Raw genomic sequence first — 15,043 nt, forward strand, 5'->3', positions numbered from 1 at the left:
CATGAGTTTGTCCCAGTTCCATGCAGAGTATTATTTTTGAAATATCTCTCTCACCATTGATTACATGTCATTTTGTTTACAGTAGTTGTTTATCACTATGTTATTTTGCTGTATTAACGATGGATATGTAATACTGCTGTTTGCACCCCCTTTCTTTTTCTTTGTATGGTTCTGCATGGGAATTTCCCGATACTCATACTTTGTATTTCAGTTGAATCTTTTTCAATAAAACGTTTGAAAACAAAAAAATAAATTAGCAAAGAGAGTTATATAAACTTATATATAGAACTACATAGAGTAGAATATATATAGAACTCATATATAAAACCATATAAAATAGAATATATATAGAACCAAGTGTGCCGAGACAAATAGAAGTCAAGTGATCATTGACAAACCTCATACAGCCTTTTTCACTCATACGGTAGATTAAGTGTTATTTATGAAGGCATTCACATCAGTATCTGAACACATGGCATGAACACAGATACTGTAAAAAAGTTTTTTTCTTTTTTCTAATTCTAACTCAGATGCATAGGTAAAAGATGTAGTATCCAGGGGATATATGCATGTCTCCACCCTGCTTCTTTTTTCTCACTTCTCTACAAAGACAGATCTCTTTGCTGCTTTGGCAGAATTTCTCTCTCAAATTTTCATTGCCATTGTTTCAGCAGAGGAACGGTTCAATCCTTTTCACTTGAGGAGTGCATACAGCCTGGTCTGACTTTTAGAGCATACAATCTTAGAGCATCTGGTAAGGAGCCAATTCTCACTTATGGTGGTGGTGCACGTTTACAGTCGCTGAGCTGCTGGAATTTTTTTGAACAAGATCTTGGAAATACGCTAATATTACATTTTGACACGTGGTGTTTTACTTTTACCTTTATGGACTGATTTTAATCAATTGGGCAACTTTATGTGATTACATTATTAATTTGTCAATAATCTAATATGTCTTTTCACTTGAATTAAGATTTTGTTCATTACCGTCTGTTAGCTAAATTTACAAGGTATTCATTTGCACCTATTGAGTTGTGGTTACAGACGTTACTATACATATATGTATCATTTCTTCTTTCTATTACTAGATTTTTTGATTTCATTTTTTGTAGTAGTACTCACTGGCACTTTTTTTCTTTTACGATTTGTGGCATTGTGATAATATTTGATTTTTATATTGGGATTACACACGACCTAAGTTCACACTTAGGACAGCGCGGTCCTTTTTAGTAATTTAATCCTTTTCACTGTTCCTAAAACAAAAGGAGATGGGGGCGTGGCCTAACCGGGGACAGAGATGGACGCCTGAGCCCTTTCCTCCGGCATACAGGGAGCTTCTCAGCAGCACACAGGGCTAATCCGCCACCATCCGAATATGGGAAAGGGGGATCGGAGCACTCCGGGATCCAGGGACACCGTTGAGGCAAGTCAGTCCCCTCTCACCAGTATTCCGGCGATGTTCTGCCCGGCGCACGGGGAAGGCCTCAAAGCCGCAGCCTCGCCTAAACCATCCGCCCCGCTCGGCACCTCCGGAGGTGCGGCGGGCGGCGCAAACCGCCCGCTAGGCCTGAACAAAGACAGCTTCCCCCCACTGACCCAGGCTGTATCCCCCCAAGCCTCCCCAGCCACACAGGCCCTTAGCCTTGCAGATCTCCAGGCAGTAGCACTTGATATCAAGGCTACACTGTCAGCAGCCATTACAGATCTGAAGTCTGACATTTAGCACATGGCAGCAAGAATTGGAGCAGCTGAACAAACTGCATCACGTCACTCTGATGCCCTGAAGCAAATACAAAGATCCTCTGATAACCACCTTTGTCACCTAATAGAGATGCAGCGCCACATCGAGGACCTCGACAATAGAGGAAGGCGCCACAACATCAGAATCCGTGGGGTCCCCGAGACAACAGACCAAACCCCTGTAATGCAAACGGCAACTTCTATTTTCAATGATCTGCTGGAAAGACCCCCTGACTCCCCAATTGACTTTGAAAGAATTCACCGTGCTCTCAGACCGAGGGGAAGAGACACTGACCCACCAAGAGACATTGTTTGTTGCTTGGTAAATTTTCCACTAAAGGAAGCCATCCTTAACCACTTTCAGACCGGACCATTTTGCTGGTAAATGACCAGAGGTCTTTTTACAATTTGGCACTGCGCTGCTTTAACTGGTAATTGCGCGGTCATGCAATGTTGTACCCAAACAAAATTTGCGTCCTTTTCTTCCCACAAATAGAGCTTTCTTTTGATGGTATTTGATTGCCTCTGCGATTTTTATTTTTTGCGATATAAACGTAAAAAGACCGCAAATTTTGAAAAAAAATGATATTTTCTACTTTTTGTTATTAGAAAAATCCAATAAACTCAATTTTAGTCATACATTTAGGCCAAAATGTATTCAGCCACATGTCTTTGGTAAAAAAAAAGTCAATAATTGTATATTTATTGGTTTGCGCAAAAGTTGTCACATCTACAAACTAAGGTACGTTTTCTGGAATTTACGCAGCTTTTAGTTTACGACTGCCTATCTCATTTCTTGAGGTGCTAAAATGACAGGGCAGTACAAAACCCCCCCAAATGACCCCATTTTGGAAAGTAGACCCCCTAAGGAAATTGATAAGAGGCATGTTGAGCCCATTGAATATTTTATTTTTTTGCCTCAAGCGATTGAATAATGACAAAAAAAAAATTTTTTTTTTTTTTTTACACAAAGTTGTCACTAAATGATATATTGCTCACACATGCTATGGGCGTATGTGAAATGACACCCCAAAATAAATTCTGCTGCTTCTCCTGAGTACGGGGATACCACATATGTGGGACTTTTTGGGAGCCTAGCCGCGTACAGGGCCCCGAAAACCAAGCACCGCCTTCAGGCTTTCTAAGGGCGTAAATTTTTGATTTCACGCCTCACTACCTATTACAGTTTTGAAGGCCATAAAATGCCAAGATGGCACAAAACCCCCACAAATGACCCCATTTTAGAAAGTAGACACCCCAAGCTATTTGCTGAGAGGCATGTTGAGTCCATGGAATATTTTATATTTTGCCACAAGTTGCGGGAAAATTACAAACTTTTTTTTTTTTTTTTTTTTTTTCACAAAGTTGTCACTAAATGATATATTGCTCATGCATGCCATGGGCATATGTGAAATGACACCCCAAAATAAATTCTGCTGCTTCTCCTGAGTACGGGGATACCACATATGTGGGACTTTTTGGGAGCCTAGCCGCGTACGGGGCCCCGAAAACCAAGCACCGCCTTCAGGCTTTCTAAGGGCGTAATTTTTTGAGTTCACTTCTCACTACCTATTACAGTTTTGAAGGCCATAAAATGCCAAGATGGCACAAAACCCCCACAAATGACCCCATTTTAGAAAGTAGACACCCCAAGCTATTTGCTGAGAGGCATGTTGAGTCCATGGAATATTTTATATTTTGCCACAAGTTGCGGGAAAATTACAAACTTTTTTTTTTTTTTTTTTTTTTTCACAAAGTTGTCACTAAATGATATATTGCTCATGCATGCCATGGGCATATGTGAAATGACACCCCAAAATAAATTCTGCTGCTTCTCCTGAGTACGGGGATACCACATATGTGGGACTTTTTGGGAGCCTAGCCGCGTACGGGGCCCCGAAAACCAAGCACCGCCTTCAGGCTTTCTAAGGGCGTAATTTTTTGAGTTCACTTCTCACTACCTATTACAGTTTTGAAGGCCATAAAATGCCAAGATGGCACAAAACCCCCACAAATGACCCCATTTTAGAAAGTAGACACCCCAAGCTATTTGCTGAGAGGCATGTTGAGTCCATGGAATATTTTATATTTTGCCACAAGTTGCGGGAAAATTACAAACTTTTTTTTTTTTTCACAAAGTTGTCACTAAATGATATATTGCTCACGCATGCCATGGGCATATGTGAAATGACACCCCAAAATAAATTCTGCTGCTTCTCCTGAGTACGGGGATACCACATATGTGGGACTTTTTGGGAGCCTAGCCGCGTACGGGGCCCCAAAAACCAAGCACCGCCTTCAGGCTTTCTAAGGGCGTTACAGTTTTGAAGGCCATAAAATGCCAAGATGGCACAAACCCCCCCCCCCCAAATGACCCCATTTTAGAAAGTAGACACCCCTAAATTTAGGGGTACACTAGTGAGACTAGGTAATAAATGGCGGGTGCCCTGAAACTATAAAAAAATAACTAACCAACCAGCGTCACCTGTAACAGTTATATGGTGATCACTGGTGAAAGGGTTAACTAGGGGGCAATCAGGGGGCTTTATGCGGTAGTATATGGGGGTCCCTGGCGCTATAAAAAGCTGCGGCGAACCTAAATACCTACCTGCCTAACTAGCGTCACCTGTGACACTAATACAGCGATCAGAAAAACGATCGCTTATTAGGCTGGGTTCACACTGGAGCGATGCGGGAACGCCACGAATGCGCGGCGGGTTCCCGCATCGCATGCCTCCCGGCGGCAGTTCACACTGCCCTATGCGAACTGCTGGGAGTGTCAGTGAAATGTTAATGACACCCCCAGATCAGTTCGCATATCGCAGTGCGATCTGCAAACTTGGATCGCATGGTGTGAACACCCATGCGATCCGATTCTGCTGCGGACCAAAAAAAGGGTCCCGTGCGAGTTTGCGGCGGGTGCGGCGGGTGCGACACGAATTCAGCCATACTATCTGTATAGCTGAACTCGAATCGCACAGAGATCGGATGTGATTTGCACTGCAGTGCGGTGCGAATCACATCCGTTCTCATAAACCGCTGCAATGTGAACCCAGCCTTAGTGACACTGGCGACGGGGGGTGATCACGGGGTTAAACCTTTATTGGGGGGGTTAGGGGGGTACCTTAGAACTAAAGGGGGCTAACCCTAACTGCCCTAACAGTTATTAGTCACAAATGACACCTGCCGGGTGATCAGGGGGTTAAACCTTTATTAGGTAATAAATGGCGGGTGCCCTGAAACTATAAAAAAATAACTAACCAACCAGCGTCACCTGTAACAGTTATATGGTGATCACTGGTGAAAGGGTTAACTAGGGGGCAATCAGGGGGCTTTATGCGGTAGTATATGGGGGTCCCTAGCGCTATAAAAAGCTGCGGCGAACCTAAATACCTACCTGCCTAACTAGCGTCACCTGTGACACTAATACGGCGATCAGAAAAATGATCGCTTATTAGGCTGGGTTCACACTGGAGCGATGCGGAAACGCCGCGAATCCGCGGCGGGTTCCCGCATCGCATGCCTCCCGGCGGCAGTTCACACTGCCCTATGCGAACTGCTGGGAGTGTCAGTGAAATGTTACTGACACCCCCAGATCAGTTCGCATATCGCAGTGCGATCTGCAAACTCGGATCGCATGGTGTGAACACCCATGCGATCCGATTCTGCTGCGGGCCAAAAAAAGGGTCCCGTGCGAATTTGCGGCGGGTGCGGCGGGTGTGGCGGGTGCGGCGGGTGCGGCGAATGGCTGAACTCGAATCGCACAGAGATCGGATGTGATTTGCACTGCAGTGCGGTGCGAATCACATTCGTTCTCATAAACCGCTGCAATGTGAACCCAGCCTTAGTGACACTGGCGACGGGGGGTGATCACGGGGTTAAACCTTTATTGGGGGGGTTAGGGGGGTACATTAGAACTAAAGGGGGCTAACCCTAACTGCCCTAACAGTTATTACAGTCACAAATGACACCAATGCAAAAAAAAAAAAAAAAAAAAAAAAATGACATTGGTGTCACTGTGACTGGGGGGCAGGGGTAATTGGGGGGGTGATCGGGGGGTAAAGGGGGGGTGTGAGTGTGCCTGGCATGTTCTACTGTGTGTGGGATGTGTTGGTGCAACTCACTGATCCGCTCTCCTCCGTGTCGGAACGAAAAATACCGACACGGAGGAGAGAATACATCACTTCCTCTCCTGTGTTTACATTACAGGAGAGGAAGTGATGTCACCGGGGATTTCCATTCGTCGGGAGCGATCGCGAGGGGGTGGCCATGAATGAATGGCCGTCCCCTCGTCCGGGATCGCTCCCGAACGAAAACCGACCGCCGCAGGCACCGGGCGGGGGCCCGATCGGGCCCCCGACCCGCGGGAGGCAAATCACGTACATGTATGTGATTATGCCTGCCTGTGCCATTCTGCCGACGTACATCGGCGTGAGGCGGTCGGCAAGTGGTTAAAAAAGCTAGAGAAAAAAACAGAGTGCTTTTCAATGGCCACGAAATCAAATTGTACCAGGACCTCTCCAACATTACCTTACAGCAACGCAGGGCCCTTCGCCCGCTACTGGACCAACTCCGGACCAGAGGCATTCCCTATAGATGGAAGTTTCCATTCTGCCTGTCCGAAACATGGAGAGGTCACACAGCGCTTCTACGCACTCCTGATGACTTGCATTCATTCTGTGAATCACTCAACCTCCCTGTAACGGAGGTTCCGGACTGGTATAACTCCTTCCAGATCCATGACACATGGATCGAAGTAGCAAACAACTCGACTCCCAGAGCGCAGAGAAACAGAGACCACAGACGAAGGTCTCCGTCAGCACCACACCACGGAAGGGGAGCAGAGCACGGAAGCCCAGGCATCTCCCCACATAGAAGAAGAGACCGAGTCGACAGACCAGATCTAATGGACACCTAGACCGCAGTCCATCGCCTCCTTCATGCTGAAACCACTTGAAACACTTATCTTGAAGAAGCCCCAAGACCCTTCTTGATCCTCTTCCTTGCCAACTCTCCGTTGTTCTAACTGACCCACCACAATCTCATCTAATGGTCTAACTCCGCCAGACTACACCCTGTTGGCAGCTTGTAACTCTACCCAGAAAACCTTCAGTACCCCTATCCACATCTGTGTAAAACAGGTTTGCCCCAAAAGGTAAGCCCCCTCAGGGGGTTCTTTTGAGCTCTTATTTAGGGTTTCCCGGTTTCTGAGTAAAACACATACTATCTCGCTTCAAGGGAACCTAGTCAGCGTTTGGGCCTGCACTCACGTTGATCTACAGTCGCCCACTCTAAACATGTTTTTTTTTTTCTGGGGAAAAGACTAAACTGAGTATCTTGTAATAAAGTTCTTTTTACAGGTGGACTCATAAACAGATGGCGAACACTAACCCCCTACTCACCTTTGTCTGTACTATTATACGCATACACGAGGGGAACAGTTTAATTCTGAGTTTGTTTTTTAAGCCAGGTTGGTCACTGTCTAATGCGTGGAAGTTACCTAGTTTTCTTTTCTCTTTTTCCCTATGACAGCATACAAGAGCCTCACGGTTCTAATCACTTTAGGTTTGTCTCTCTTATGAACTCTAGAGACTGGTTTATCCCCATACCAGCTCTGCTAAAGGGTCTCTCATAACCTGGCTTAACTCCCCTTCCATTACTGTTTTTGAGGAGAATTTTATTTTTAGTTTTTCCTCCTTCTCTTCCATTATACACAAAGTTTAAGTCTATGCTCGAATACAGCCTTTGTTTGTTACCAGTCAGAGGTTTCTGCAAGGGGTCTAACCCCCCCTCTTTTTCACTAAAACTCATGTTAACTGGGCGCACGGAGAACCCCGCTAGTGCACACCCTCCTTGGGTCCAAGAAAGAAACATCCTAAATATCCTGCTCGATATATAGACACAACCCTTTTGTTACCAGGGACAAGCACTTGTCTCCAAATTGACTGCTACAACTATTTGTTGTTCATTTTTAGCTCCAAACTTATTGATGCCTGGCCGGATTCTCGGTGCACCCTTTCTCTGCTTTATATAAGGTTAAATGTATTGTTAATAAGATTTTTTTTCAGAGAATGGTTTTATCGCACACTATTACCAAGTAACACACCTAATTAGTCAACCCCTCCCAAGGGTGAAAGGGTTTCTTCTTCCTGTCACATTAATTCATAACATCTACAAAATTATCTCACTGATTTTGTCTCGGTGGTCATAACTGAGAGAAATGCATATCCACGGCTCACGTGTGATCACTGACTCACTCTCCACCTTACTACAACATAGGCTTGGCTGTTTTTGCCCATATGACGCGATACTGTTACGCTATCCCCCTTCTACCTCCTTGCATTACAACCCTGTCTTGTTTTAATTTACCATGCCCGATTGAGCTCCCTGGGCGCCGGACCCACATACCTTATATTTAACACCTCACTTTGTGATACAATATCTGACACTTGTTCGTCCCCCCTTTGGTCATTGAACCCACACAAGGAGTGATCCCCCATATCGCTCCTTGACCCTACCGGCATATACATATAGGTTGGCTTAGCTGGTCTAATCCTTCCTCCGGTGTGTGTTCTACCTACCTGCTTTAGGTACTCCCTTTACCCCCCCATTTTATTTTATTTTATTTTTTTTTTTTATTTCCAACAATACTAGCAGACACTTACAGTGATGCCGTCTCAGGGACCGCACTCCTCAACCCTTTCTCTCAAACTACTATCTATTAATGCTAAAGGGCTCAATATCTCAACTAAAAGAACCAAATTCCTTTCTGAATTTCATAAACACAAAGCCAACATAGTATGTATCCAAGAGACTCATTTCAAATCTAACAATGTTCCTAAATTCTCGGATGGACGATTCCCCACCGTTTTCCACTCCACCAACCCTGAGGGGAAGACAAAGGGGGTCTCCATCCTCATCTCGAAGCACACTCCACTGCAGATACAAGATACAATGGTTGACCCGGGGGGAAGATTCATCTTCCTTAAGGGAGTGGTGTCATCCCACCCGGTCACGATTGCCAACATTTACGCCCCCAACACGAAACAGGTAGACTTCTTTCGTAAGATCAAGGACCTTTTAACAAATTTCGCTTCTGGCATTCTAATACTGGGAGGCGACTTCAATGTTCCCCTTAACCCTATTGCAGACACCTCGAATGGCTCTTCGAGCATTCCTTTCAGGGCTCTGAAACAAATAAAATTACAGCTGCAGTCACTAACGCTACACGACACGTGGAGAACTCTCAACCCTCAATCCAGAGACTATACTTACTTTTCAACAATCCATCAAAAATATTCCAGAATCGACTACTTTTACATCACGCAATCAGACCTACCACTCCTGACAAACACAACTATAGAGCCAATGACTTTATCTGACCATCACCCAATTACACTAACTTTGACTTTCCCGGAAAAAATTACTAAAACTTGGAGAATGAACACCACTGTACTGAAGGACCCTACAGATATTCTCCTCTTTAGGGACATACTCATCGATTACTTTACTCGTAATGACACTGATGATACCTCCAACATCATTCAATGGGAAGCCCAAAAAAGTGTCATCAGAGGCGAATTTATAAGGAAGCTGACTCAACTCAAAAAGGAAAAACAAGCTAGAATCAAATCCCTGGTAGATCATATACACAAACTCGAACTTCAACATAAAAAAAATGTGGCTGTCTCCACGTTTGAGGAGTTGCCTAAAGCTAGAGATTCACTTACCGATGAATTGAATCTAAAGGCCAAAAGACAATATATACTACGACATAAAATATACTACGAACAAGGTAATAAAAGTGGAAGACTTCTTGCAAGAGCAGTTCAGAGTAAGAAAGCCGCTTCCACCATACATCAAATAAAAGATAACAAAGGAGCGTCATATTCCTCGAACGAGGACATAGCCACCTAGTTTGAGCAGTACTACCAATCACTATATAATATCCCTCCTAATCCCAAGTTTCCCCCTAACTCAGAGGCTAGAACTAAAATCATTCAAGAATACCTGGACAAACACAGCCCCCCAAAAATAGCACACAATATCGCCCAGGAACTCGAATCTCCCATTAATGGAGAAGAATTTGACAGGGCCTTAAAGGATATGAAAATAGGCAAAGCCCCAGGTCCAGATGGTCTCCCACTACAATATTACAAAACTTTTCTTGACATTCTTAAACCCAAATTCTTGAAAACTTTCCAATCACTCCATTCCGAACGAAACCCCCCCAAACAAGTCTTGGAAGCGCACATAGCAGTCATTCCCAAAGAAGGAAAAGACCCAACCCTTGTCACGAACTATCGCCCAATTTCTTTAATAAACGTAGACATTAAAATTTACGCCAAAATCCTCGCCAATAGATTATTACGCCTACTTCCATCTCTAATTTCCCTTGACCAAGTGGGATTCATCCCAGGCAGGGAGGGTCGGGACAATACCATTAAGGCCCTGAACATAAACAATTGGCTAACTTCCAAAAAGAAACAGGGATTCTTCCTTTCTCTTGACACAGAGAAGGCATTTGACAGAGTGGCCTGGGACTTTATCGATGCAGTCCTTAAAAACATCGGCATATTGCCTCGGATGAGAGCTTACATCGCCGCACTATACTCAAACCCAACTGCTCGCATACGCACCAATGGCCACCTGTTGAATGCCTTCACCCTTAAAAATGGGACGCGACAAGGCTGTCCCTTGTCCCCGCTACTATTTGTCCTTACCCTGGAACCGCTTCCTAATAAAATCAGATCCAACCCGGACATAAAAGGCATTGAAATAAAAGATCATTCCTATAAAGTTGCTGCATTCGCAGATGACATGCTACTCTTTCTATCGCAACCCCTTGTCTCACTGCCTAATATAATTCAAGAACTTGAAACGTTCCAATTAATATCCAATTTAAAAATTAACCACTCCAAATCGGTAGCACTGAACATATCGTTGCCCTCCAAAGATGTTGAACTATGTAAGCAAAACTTCCCATTCACGTGGTCTCCTAAACAAATTACCTATCTGGGGATAGAAATACCCTCAAACCTAAATGACCTCTTCAAAATTAATTTTCTACCCTTACTAAAAGACTCACAGGAAGACCTTAAAAGATGGAACTCCCTCAATATTTCGTGGTTTGGTAGGGCTTCATTGATAAAAATGACTATTCTGCCCAGATTCCTTTACGCTATGTAAACAATCCCCATCAGATTGCCATCTTCCTTCTTTGCCGCCTTCCGCAAAGCATGTACCACCTTTATCTGGAGGAGTAAACCTCCTAGAATCAAATACACAAGATTAATTCTCCCAAAAAATAAAGGTGGAATAGCCCTCCCGGACCTGAAAAAGTACCACCAAGCAACTATACTCACACGAATAGTTGACTGGAATTTACACCAACCTATCAAGGATTGGGTATCACTAGAACAAGCCCAATTTCCCTTCCCAATCAACCATCTTCCATGGATAAACCCCAAATACCACTCAAAAGAGATCAAGTCTCATCCTCTTATTGGTCCCACGTTAGCAATATTTTATGACACATATAAGAAAAGTGACCCCACCCCTTGGATCAGTTCCCTAACGCCTCTCAGAGACAATCCCGACTTCCCCTCAGGAAACAAACAAAAATCTTTCTTAGCAACCTGGCCCCACAAAGCAGTACTGATTAAACATTTCTTACGCAATGGGAAACTTTTACCCCTCGAGGAAATCAATAAGGATAATGACCCTAGACTAATCTCACACTGGACATACTTGCAAATAAGACATTTTCTCTCCACAGTAGTATTGGCAACTCTTAGTTCCAAATCTCCCAAGACCCTTGAGACCCTATGCTCAGGAACGCATCCTCAAAGACACAATATTTCAATTATCTATAACTCATTATTTGACGAGGGTTTAGAGTTCTCCTCCCCATCCTGTCTAGCTTGGGAAAACAACCTCAATCTATCGTTCACTAATAAAAATTGGGAAACTATTTTCATGTACGCTCATAAAGGCTCACTTAACATCGCCACTCAGGAGTGTGGGTTTAAGATTTTAACTAGATGGTATAGAACACCCAGCACCATACAGAAATTCTACCCCCAGATCTCCAACAAGTGTTGGAGGTGCAGTGGTGAAGTGGGTTCATTATTTCACATATGGTGGTCTTGCCCGCATATTCAACCATTTTGGAAAATGGTCCATGAAACAATTACATTCATAACCTCAGAAGCGTTAGAATTTGATCCAGCCCACTTTCTACTGCACCACAACACAATCCCCTCAAAAAAATATTTGAAATCCCTAACTATGATAATGACAAACGCTGCTAGACACTGCATCCCCTCCCATTGGAGGTCAACCTCAATCCCAACGAAAAAGGAATGGTTCAGAAGGATCAACTCTATTGAAAGTATTGAAGAGCTTATTAGTATCTCACAAGAAAGAATGTTATAATTAGAACTAGTTCCCCCACAAGCGGGGTTTTTAGGCAGCAAGAGACAGTAATAGAAGCCAATAGAAGTAGTATAAAAGGTATTTTAATAATAATAATTGGTAAAAACAAACATGAGCTTCACCTGAACACTTGGATAACAGACAAAATCATGTATATAAAGTACATATGATGTCACATGGAAGTAAAATAACAGACACAACTATGTTACACTGTATGAGTAGATAACAGTGAGAGCATAAAGCTAACGCGTTTCGACCCCAAAGGGGGTCTTCTTCAGAGACGGTGGTCTGTTAAAAGAAAAACAAGATTACACTGAATAAATAAATCCGGTGTTATACATATTAAGGATACCCAATATCAATTTAAAAATGGTTTACCCAATAATGTACTTCCAGGTAGGTAAGATGGATTGTAGTGCTTCAGAAGAAAGGTTCTCCCATAAGGCAATGTCTCAGTTTCCTTTACACATCTTGAGTGGTACTTGGTCCGTATGTATTGCCAAGATGCCAGATGGAAGAAGAGGCAGTGTCACACACCCACTGGCGTGACTCACGGGAGGTCACACTATTGCCTTGCCCCCCAGAAGAGGAAACTCCGGGGGGGTAGGTGCGAGTAAGGGTACACCGAAGATATGGCGGGTCACACCTGCAGCAAAATCCCAACAATGGCAAAAAATTAATTAATTAAATAATTGAAAGCAAGGATTATTTAATGTTGGAGACATGGAGTGCATACATAATATGGGGATAATGATATCATATCCCCGTTATGTATGCCAAAGGTTGTGCACATGTACACATATACATATACACACTTGCACCCCCAATTGTCCAAATGTCCATATAACATGCTTTCTAAAACCCGGACAAAGAGAGAAAGAAGAGGGGGGGAAAAGGAACCACGCCTGGGAGTCCAAGGAGCCTAAGAAAGAGGGGAACGAAGGAAAAAATGGCCTGGGATGAGTGGGTGTGCAAATGTGTGTCAGTGTGTGAGCTCTAATACACAGAAAAAAGGGGGACGGGAGAAAAAGAAAATAGGGAAGAAAAAGAGGAATGAAGGTGATGGGAAGTGGGCTGTGTGAAAACGGTGTGAGTATGCGCTTAAACAGAGAAAGAAAAAGTGCGCAAAGGAATGGTGAAAAAGTGAAAACATGAGTAAATAATAATATATGCGGGTCATATAACAAACAAACAAAAAGACACCACATGTGAAAGTGTGCAAAAACAAGATGCGCTAAACTAGGTGACAGTGGTAAGGAACATGATCAATAAGAGTGTCAAGTGCATGATGATATATACATGTAAGAAAAGTGTGTAAATGTGGTGTGTGAGAAAATACCACACCGGTGTATTAGCATTATTGGAATAGCCAGGCAGGTGGTGAGGTTATTACCTGAATTGTAAGACCTAATAGGAAACTGTTCCAGAAGGTAAAGATGAGGGACGGCGACTTAGGCGTTAATCCACAAGTGGTAACTGGCGCAGTCCCTACAACGTATTTCCTGAAGTCCGATCTGTAAATTAGTTTAGATCAGTCCTCATATTAAACAGCCAGTAAAAAGGGCTTGTTTTGGTGCAGTATATCACCAAATGTAGGTCAAGTACAAAGGGGAAATGAGTGCTCACCTAACCACGGGTACAGGTTTCTTTCCTCCTGGATGAATATACACCTCCTATGAATGAAGGTTCGTATATAGAGCCTGGAGATTGGCTGCAGGTGCAAACGCCCACCAATCAGTCGGCGTATCCAAACGTGTTGGCTGCCTGAATAGGATCAGCCTCGTGTGGCCGCCCCGGCGTCCTGGAAGGCCGGAAACCGGCCCCGAAATTTCGTCACTTCCGTCGCAAAAACGTGGCGTCACAACGTCGCGCACGTCCGTTCGATCGAACGGACGCGCGCGAAGTATATATCACGCACGTTCGCCCAAACGAGCGGACGCGCCCGAGGTATGCGCCCGGAAGTGTCCGAGGATGCCACCGGCAAGGGAATATATGTCCACCATCCCTCCACAAGGGGGGAGGGGGAACCAATGGAGAGGCCTGTCCGTAAAATACAGGCAGAAACCCCTCCTGCCCTTGCCGGGGAGTCAGAGCAGGGGGCAGACACATTAGCCCCTCCTCCCCTCTGTAACTCGGCAAAGGACCGTTGGAGATTTCGAGGAAAGAGAGACATATTCTCACCGGAAGGAAAAAAGTTGTTATAAAATAAAAATAAAAAATTAAGCGATGTCAAAAAGCCGAGACTAGCCAGGTACCCCCTAAGCACCCACCCGGGATCTTCAAGAGGATAGGAAAAAAAAAAAAAAAAAAAAAAAAAAATTAAAAAGGAGGTTGTGCTCGTGAAGGGGAAGAAGATCCAAGGGTGGGGGAAAAAGAGAGGTAGATGGCAGGTCGGGGCATACCATCACAAAAAGCCAAGTGGAATTCACCAATCAAGTTGTATAATTCTATAATACTCTTCAAAGTTTAATGGCATCTATTGTCATGTAAATATAAGTCTCTATCAAGAGCCTGAGCGGAGCAAATATGCAAACTATAGTAAAATATAAATCAATTGAAACGCATGACAGTTAAACACATGGTTTTTCTGGGTAATTATTGATATAAGGATACATTGCATATACAAAACAATCCAGAATAATCTGTTGGCGGATACAGAAAAAGAGCCTGAGATGTAATGATGAAGGGAAAAAGGAGAGGCCCGGGTAGGGGAGAGGTGAGGCCCCCACTGCAAAGCAAGGGAGGCTTTATTGTGTCCTTCCAGAGGAAAAACCTTTGAGGAAGGGGGCAAAAGAGATCGATTCGTTTAGGCCCGGGGCAGAGGTGGCGTCCAAGTTGTGTATCCACCTCTGTTCCCGTTGCAATA

This window comes from Lithobates pipiens, unplaced genomic scaffold (assembly GCF_037356315.1).
Source record: "Lithobates pipiens isolate NorthernLeopardFrog02 unplaced genomic scaffold, aLitPip1_a1.2 Scaffold_16, whole genome shotgun sequence".
NCBI classification, from domain to species: Eukaryota; Metazoa; Chordata; class Amphibia; order Anura; family Ranidae; genus Lithobates; species Lithobates pipiens.